Below are 9378 nucleotides of genomic sequence, written 5' to 3'. Positions count from 1 at the left end.
TGAGACGGCCCACAGCCCGGAGCCTCCTGAGAGGGCCCACAGCCCGGAGCCTCCTGCGACGGTCTGCGGTCCAGAGTCTCCAGCGACGGTCTGCGGTCCAGAGTCTCCAGTGATGGTCTGCGGTCCAGAGTCTCCAGCGACGGTCTGCGGTCCAGAGCCTCCGGTGATGCTGGCGGGTTCGCAGGATGAGAGGGTTCTTCGTCCTGCACCAGAGCCGCCTCCTATGATGGCGGGTTCACAGGATGAGAGGGTTCTTCGTCCTGCACCAAAGCCACCACCAACATTAGACACCCCCCCCTAACCCTCCCTTTTGGTTTCAGGTTTTGCAGCCGGAATCCGCACCTTGGGGGGCGGGGGGGTACTGTCTCTTCCTGACCATAGAGAGCTTGTATTTTTCTATGGTAGAGTAGGTCAGGGCGTGACTGGGGGGGTTGTCTAGTTTATTTATTTCTATGTTGGTTCTAGTTTCTTTTTTCTATGTTGGGTTTTTAGAATGATTCCCAATTAGAGGTCATCGTTGTCTCTAATTGGGGATCATATTTAAGTTGTTGTTTTCCCACTAGTGTTTGTGGGAGATTATTTTGAGTTAGTGTATGTTGCACCTCTTCATCATGGTTTGTTGTTTTTTTGTTTATTAGTTTATTGTATGTCTTGCATAGTTTCACAGATAAATAAAGATGTGGAACGATACACACGCTGCGCCTTGGTCTCATTCATACGATGACCGTGACACCTATGTAGATATTCCATTAAAAATCATCCGTTTCCAGCTACAATAGTCATTTACAACCTTAACAATATCTACACTGTATTTCTGATCAATTTTATGTTATTTTATTGGACAAAAAATTTGCTTTCCTTTCAAAAACAAAGACATTTCTAAGTGACCACAAACTTTTGAACGGTAGTGTGTATATATATATATATATATATATATATATATATATATATATATATATATATATATATATATATTCATAGCAATTTAGAAATAGCCCAGCAACCCGTGACCAATACTTGTTCACCCAGGATATCTTTCTCAAAGTAGCCCAATTTGACTGAAAAACTACGAACATGGCAACACTTTGCTAAACAAAAACTTCTGCAGTGCATAGCAAACAGACTGGACTGGCCAATGGACTGGCGAACACTGGACTGGCCAATGGTAGGCATTTTCTTAGTTCATCCATCATTCCAGTGAAAGTGACCAATCGAAGGTTTCTCGACACCCATCCACAGTAAACCCACCCTCCATCAGCCTGAAATCCAAACCCAAAGGTGCCAAGACTTGAGAGAGCAATTTGATCAATTGAGAAAGTTGTATTTTTGATCTGTGACAATGAAGCGCTTAAGTTTAATGTGCGCTCTTGACTGACCTGTACACTCGCTGGACCCGTCTGCTCACGTGCCCATTGTCTTCTCTCGATTGTGTTCGCTCTGGCAATGATGTTTCATCTTGCTCGCGCGCGCAATCTAGTGCTCGTTCAACTCTTGGATCGGATTTGAGAACATATTTAGCTGCCATTGTGTTTTTAACGTTACAGCAAAGGGAACCGATGCTAAAAAAGAGAGATATCTATGAAGACATTTTGGAAGAGAGGAGGAACTCCAGCGACTTGAAATATGCATTCGGGTGCTATTCACGGGTTCTTTACAAGGGACTCACTCCCTGCAATGCAAACATGCTCAAGAATATTGTCTATTCTGATCAGCTACGCTATGTGATTAATCAGGTAGGTAATTAATACCATTGGCCACATGTGCAAAGGTTGTCATGGTTGTTATAGGTTGTGAAGTGTTAAACACAATTTTAGTCAACATGAGTAGATAACAAAATGTGTTGATCAAAGTGTGCAGGAATGTAACTTTGTATTGCTTTGCATGCAGGGTCATACTTGACCTTATCACTCAAGGGTTAATTCCATCCCTTCAGTGTTTAAACCAGTTTGACCACCAATGACTAATGTCTTGACAACTTTCTCTGAAACTGTCTTTGTTGTTAGGCAATGCATGTATTATTCATAACTCCTGTCTTCTGGTTGATGATCATGCCCAGGTGTCACAAGAGTCTGGTGAAGCCCCTGACATCATCCAGGAAGAGCCCTGTGTCATTCTGGAGGAGATGGCCTGCCGGCTCTGGATCAGCACCGTCCACTTCTTTGCCTTCACCCTCAGCAAGGTCTTCAAAACGCTCTTACAACATGTCTGTATTAATGCAACTATTCTGAGTCTGAGGTCTGTTATGAATGTAATGCAAAGTAGTACATTAAGGATTATGAGGCATGTGGGATATTAACTATTTTCCCTGTTAATAAAGTTAATTCATATCCACACATTCTTCATTTCTTTAGCTCCAACAGGCCATCCAGGAGCATCCTGTGGTGTTGCTCCTCAGTCACTGTAGTTACATGGACTTCCTGTTGATGTCCTACATTCTGTACACCTATGACCTTGCCCTGCCTGTCATCATAGCCGCGGGAAGTATGGGTGCTGAGGGTGCTGCAGCACCCCCTGAAAAATCTGAATAGAAAAGGAAATATATACAGTACTAGTCAAAAGCTTGGACATAACTACTCATTCAAGGGTTGTTCTTAATTTTTTACTATTTTCCACAGTGTAGAATAATAGTGAAGACATCAAAACTATGTAACCAAAAAAGTGTTACACAAATAAAATATATTTTTCATTATTCAAAGTAGCCATCCTTTGCCTTGATGACAACTTTGCACACTGTTGGCATTCTCTCAATCAGCTTCACCTGGAATGCTTTCCAACAGTCTTGAAGGAGTTCCCACATATGCTGAGCACTTGGTGGCTGCTTTTCATTCACTCCGCGGTCCAACTAATCTCAAACCATCTCAATTGGGTTGAGCTCAGGGGATTGTGGAGGCCAGGCCATATGATGCAGCACTCCATCACTCTCCTTCTTGGTCAAATAGCCCTTACACAGCCTGGAGGTGTGTTGGGTCATTGTCTTGTTGACAAAACAAATTATAGTCCCACTAAGCGCAAACCAGATGGGATGGCGTATCGCTGCAGAATGATGCGGTAGCCATGTTGGTTAAGTGTGCCTTGAATTCTAAATAAATCACTGACAGTGTCACCAGCAAAGCACCCCCACAACATCACACCTCCTCCATGCTTCACGGTGAGAACCACACATGCGGAGATCATCCTCTCACCTGCTCTGCATCTCACAAAGACACGGCGGTTGGAACCAAATATCTCATCAGACCAAAGGACAGATTTCCACCGGTCTAATGTCCATTGCTTATGTTTCTTGGCCTAAGCAAGTCTTTTCTTCTTATTGGTGACCTTTAGTAGTGGTTTCTATGCAGCAATTTGACTATGAAGGCCTGACTCACGCAGTCTCCTCTAAACAGTTGATGTTGAGATGTGTCTGTTCCTTGAACTCTGTGAAGCATTTATTTGGGCTGTAATCTAAGGTGCAGTTAACTCTAATGAACTTATCCTCTGCAGCAGAGGTAACTCTGTGTCATGTCGTGTGTGTAGGTGGCAGGGAAGTCAGGCGCAGGAGAATCAAACTTGGTATAAATGGAGTAGTTTAATAAAGTAAAACAAAAACTCCAAAACCAAAGTACATAATAAAATAAACGTGGGCACAAGAACCCGTCGCGCACCAATCCATAAACACGAGCATAACAACAAACAATCTCTGACAAGGACATGAGGGGAAACAGAGGGTTAAATACACAACATGTAAGGAATGGGTTGGAACCAGGTGTGTAGGAAGACAAGACAAAACCAATGGAAAATGAAAAATGGATCAATGATGGCTAGAAGACCGGTGACGAGCTGCGCGTCGACACCGGCCTCGGGGACGACCCGGAGGACAAGGCGCAGGGCGATCCGGATGGAGACGGTGGAAGTCTTGCAGCAGGGAAGGATCTAACACGTCCTCCACCGGAACCCAGCATCTCTCCTCCGGACCGTACCCCTCCCAGTCCACGAGGTACTGAAGGACCCTCGCCCGACGTCTCGAATCCAGGATGGATCAAACAGAGTACGCCGGGGCCCCCTCGATGTCCAGAGGGGGCGGAGGAACCTCCAGCACCTCAGCCTCCTGGAGCGGGCCAGCCACCACCAGCCTGAGGAGAGACACATGGAACGAGGGGTTAATGCGGTAATTGGGGGGAAGCTGTAACCTATAACATACCTCGTTCACTCTCCTCACGACTTTAAACGGCCCCACAAACCGCGGACCCAGCTTCCAGCAGGGCAGGCGGATGGGCAGTTTTCGGATTGAGAGGCAGACCCTGTCCCGGTGCGAACACCGGGGCCTCACTGCGGTGACGGTCTGGGCGAACTTTCTGGCGCAGTATGGCGCGATGAAGGTGGACGTGGGCGGCGTCCCATGTTTCCTCCACGCGCCGGAACCAGTTGTCCACCGCAGGAGCCTTGGTCTGACTCTGATGCCAAGGAGCCAGAACTGGCTGATACCCTAACACACACTGAAAGGGAGAAAGGTTAGTGGAGGAGTGGCGGAGCGAGTTCTGGGCCATCTCTGCCCAGGGCACGAACGCCGCCCATGCCCCCGGCCGGTCCTGGCAATAAGACCTCAGAAACCTACCCACTTCCTGGTTAACTCTCTCCACCTGCCCGTTACTCTCGGGGTGAAAACCTGAGGTGAGGCTGACTGAGACCCCAGATGTTTCATGAACGCCTTCCAGACCCTTGACGTGAACTGGGGACCCCGATCAGACACTATATCCTCAGACACCCCGTAGTGCCGGAAGACGTGTGTAAACAGGGCCTCCGCAGTTTGTAGGCCGTAGGGAGACCGGGCAAAGGGAGGAGACGACAGGACTTAGAAAAATGATCCACAACGACCAGGATCGTGGTGTTACCCTGTGAAGATGGAAGATCAGTTAGGAAATCCACAGTGCGTCTGCCTTAACGTTCTGGGAGCCTGTTCTGTAAGGGAGGGTAAACACAAAACGGGTGAAAAACATGGCCCACCTCACCTGGTGAGGATTCAGTCTCCTCGCCACCCGCATGTACTCCAGATTGCGGTGGTCAGTCCAGATGAGAAAGGGGTGTTTAGCCCCTTCAAGCCAATGCCTCCACGCCTTCAAAGCCTTGACGACAGCCAACAGCTCCCAATCCCCCACATCATAGTTTCACCCCGCCGGGCTGAGCTTCTTCGAGAAGAAGGCACAGGTGTGGAGCTTCGGTGGCGTACCCGAGCGCTGAGAGAGCACAGCGCCTATCTCAGCCTCGGACGCGTCCACCTCCACTATGAACGCCAAAGAGGGATCCGGATGGGCCTACACAGGAGCTGAGGTAAACAGAGGTTTCAGGTGCCTAAAAGCCCTGTCCGCCCCAGCCGACCACTGCAAGCGCACTGGGCCCCTCTTCAGCAGTGAGGTAATGGGAGCAGCTACCTGACCAAAACCCCAGATAAACCTCCGGTAGTAGTTGACAAACCCCAAGAATCGCTGCACCTCCTTCACCGTGGTGGGAGTCGGCCATTACGCAAGGCTGCAATGCGGTCACTCTCCATCTCCACTCCTGACATGGAAATGCGATGCCCTAAGAAGGAGACGGACTGTTGAAAGAACAGGCATTTCTCAGCCTTGACGTACAGGTCATGCTCCAACAGGCGACCAAGCACTCTGCACACCAGGGACACATTCTCGGCGCGTGTAGCAGAGTATATCAGAATGTCATCGATATACACTACTAAACCCTGCCCGTGCAGGTCCCTGAAAATCTCATCTTCAAAGGATTGGAAGACTGATGGAGCATTCATCAACCCGTACAGCATGACGAGGTACTCATAATGCCCTGAGGTGGTACTAAATGCCGTCTTACACTCGTCTCCCTCTCGGATACACACCAGGTTGTACTCACTCCTGAGATCCAGTTTAGTGAAGAAGCACGCCCCGTGCATTGACTCAATCGCCGTGGCGATAAGAGGTAGCGGGTAGCTGTACCTCACCGTGATTTGATTGAGACCTCAATAATCAATGCACGGGCGCAGACCTCCATCCTTCTTCACAAAAAAGAAACTTGAGGAGATGGGTGAAGTGGAGGACCGAATGTACCCCTGACGCAGGGATTCGGAGACATATGTCCCCATAGCCACCGTCTCCACTTGCGACAGGGGATGCACATGACTCCTGGGAAGTGCAGCGTCTACCATGAGATTTATCGCACAATCCCCCCATCGATGGGGTGGTAATTGAGTCGCCTTCTTTTTACAGAATGCGAGATCCAAATCGGCATATTCTGGGGAATGCGCACGGTGGAGACCTGGTCTGGACTTTCCACCGTAGTAGCACCAACGGAAACCCCTAAACACCTACCTGAGCACTCTCACGACCACCCCGTGAGAGCCCTCTGTGGCCAAGAAAAAGTGGGGTTATGACAAGTTAACCAGGGTAGGCCCAGCACCATGGGATACGCAGGAGAGTCAATAAGGAAAAATCAAATATTTTCCGTGTGACCCCCCTGCGTCATCATACTCAAAGGAGCGGTGGCCTCCCTGGTAAACCCTGACCCTAATGGTCGACTATCTAAGACGTGAACGGCGAAAGGCACATCCACGGGTACAATGGGGGTCCCTAAACTATGAGCTAACGCTTTATCAATGAAATTCCCAGCCGCGCCTGAATCTACTAGCGCCTTATGCTGGGAATGTGGGGAAAATTCAGGAAAAGTAACAGACACAAATATATGTGCAACAGAGGGCTCTGGGTGAGAATGGTGCCGGCTCACCTGGGGTGACGCCAGAGCGCCCTGCCTGCTGCCTCGATTCCCAGAGGAACCGACCCGGCACCAACCAGCAGTGTGACCTCTGCGGCCACAGATGGTGCACGAGTGGGAACCCCCTCCGGTCTCCCTGCGCACCGCCCCTCCCAGCTCCATGGGTATCGGAGAGGGGGTGCGGGAGGATGGGACCACCAGACCCCGATCTGGACGTCCGCGAGCAGCCAGCAGGTTGTCCAGCCGGATGGACAGATCCACCAGCTGGTCGAAGGTGAGGGTGGTGTCTCTGCAGGCCAGCTCCGGACGGACGTCCTCGCGCAGACTGCAGCAGTAATGGTCGATCAGGGACCTATGGTTCCATCCCGCACCGGCAGCCAGGGTCCTAAACTTCAGGGCAAACTCCTGGGCGCTCCAAGTCTCCTGCCTCAGATGGTAGGCAGGAGTGGATGGTCGAAGACTGCCCGGAAGCGGCGGGGGAACTCCTCAAAATGGTCCAGCGCCGCATCTACCTCTCCACACACGGCGCTGGCCCAATCCAGGGCTTTCCTGGTGAGGCACGAGACGAGGTAGAAACCCTTCTCAGGGTCCGATGGAGCTGGGTGGACCGTGGCAGATAAAGGTTTAATTGGAGGAGGAAACCCTGGCAGTTGGCAGCACTTCCGTCGTACCCCTGTGGCATGGAGAGACAGATCCCACTGGGTTCAGGCGGAAAAGGGGCGCTCAGGATAGACCCTGGTTGTGCTGGTGGAGGCACTGGAAGAACTCCCTGTTCTTATTGTTCTGGACAACGGGATCCATGGCGGCGCCCAGATGGTAAAGCTTCTCCGTATGCTCCTGGACGCGCTCCTCCACCTCCATGTCCAGGGTACCTTCTCCTGCTGACTTCATATTTAATGTCAAAGATTCTGTCATGTCGTGTGTGTAGGTGGCAGGGAAGTCAGGCGCAGGAGAATCAGACTTGGTATAAATGGAGTAGTTTAATAAAGTAAAACAAATACTCCAAAACCAAAGTACATAATAAATTAAATGTGGGTACAAGAACCCGTCGCGCACCAATCCATAAACACGAGCATAACAAACAATCTCTGACAAGGACATGAGGGGAAACAGAGGGTTAAATACACAACATGTAATGAATGGGATTGGAACCAGGTGTGTAGGAAGACAAGACAAAACCAATGGAAAATGAAAAATGGATCAATGATGGCTAGAAGACCGGTGACGTCGCCGCCGAGCACCGCCCGAACAAGGAGGGGCATCGGCTTCGGCAGAAGTCGTGACACTCTGGGTCTTCCTTTCCTGTGGTGGTCCACATGAGAGCCAGTTTCATCATAGCGCTTGACGGTTTTTGCGACTGTCCTTGAAGAAACGTTCAAAGTTCTTGACTGACCTTCATGTCTCAAAGTAATGATGGACTGTCGTTTCTCTTTGCGTATTTGAGCTGTTCTTAGTCTTTTACCAAATAGGGCTATCTTCTGAATACCACCACTACCATGTCACAACACAACTGATTGGCTCAAACACATTAAGAAGGAAAGAAATTCCACAAATTAACTTTTAACAAGGCACACCTGTTAATTTAAATGCATTCCAGGTGACTACCTCATGAATCTGATTGAGATAATGCCAAGAGTGTGCAAAGCTGTCATCAAGGCAAAGTGTGGCTACTTTGAAGAATCACAAATATAAAATATAAATATACAATTTTATTTGTTTAACACTTTTTTGGTTACTACATGATCCCATATGTGTTATTTCATAGTTTTGATGTCTTCACTATTATTCTACAATGTGGAAAATAGTAAAAATAAAGAAAAACCCATGAATGAGTAGGTCAAATCAAATCAAATTAATTTATATAGCCCTTCTTACATCAGCTGATATCTCAAAGTGCTGTACAGAAACCCAGCCTAAAACCCCAAACAGCAAGCAATGCAGGTGTAGAAGCACGGTGGCTAGGAAAAACTCCCTAGAAAGGCCAAAACCTAGGAAGAAACCTAGAGAGGAACCAGGCTATGAGGGGTGGCCAGTCCTCTTCTGGCTGTGCCGGGTGGAGATTATAGCAGAACATGGCCAATATGTTCAAATGTTCATAAATGACCAGCATGGTCAAATAATAATAATCATGGTAGTTGTCGAGGGTGCAACAAGTCAGTAACACAAGAGTAAGTGTCAGTTGGCTTTTTCATAGCCGATCTTTGAGAGAATCTCTACCGCTCCTGCTGTCTCTAGAGAGTTAAAAACAGTAGGTCTGGGACAGGTAGCACGTCCGGTGAACAGGTCAGGGTTCCAGCAGGTCTGGGACAGCAGGTCTGGGACAGGTAGCACGTCCGGTGAACAGGTCAGGGTTCCATAGCCGCAGGCAGAACAGTTGGAACTGGAGCAGCAGCACGGCCAGGTGGACTGGGTACAGCAAGGAGTCATCAAGCCAGGTAGTCCTGAGGCATGGTCCTAGGGCTCAGGTCCTCCGAGAGAGAGAAAGAAAGAAAGAGAGAAAGAGAGAATTAGAGAGAGCATATTTAAATTCACACAGGACACCGGAAAAGACAAGAGAAATACTCCAGATGTGACAGACTGACACCAGCCCCCCGACACATAAACTACTGCAGCATAAATACTGGAGGCTGAGACAGGAGGGGTCAGGAG

This window comes from Salmo trutta, chromosome 1 (genome assembly GCF_901001165.1).
Source record: "Salmo trutta chromosome 1, fSalTru1.1, whole genome shotgun sequence".
Lineage (NCBI taxonomy): Eukaryota > Metazoa > Chordata > Actinopteri > Salmoniformes > Salmonidae > Salmo > Salmo trutta.
Note: the sequence above shows the minus strand (reverse complement) of the source record.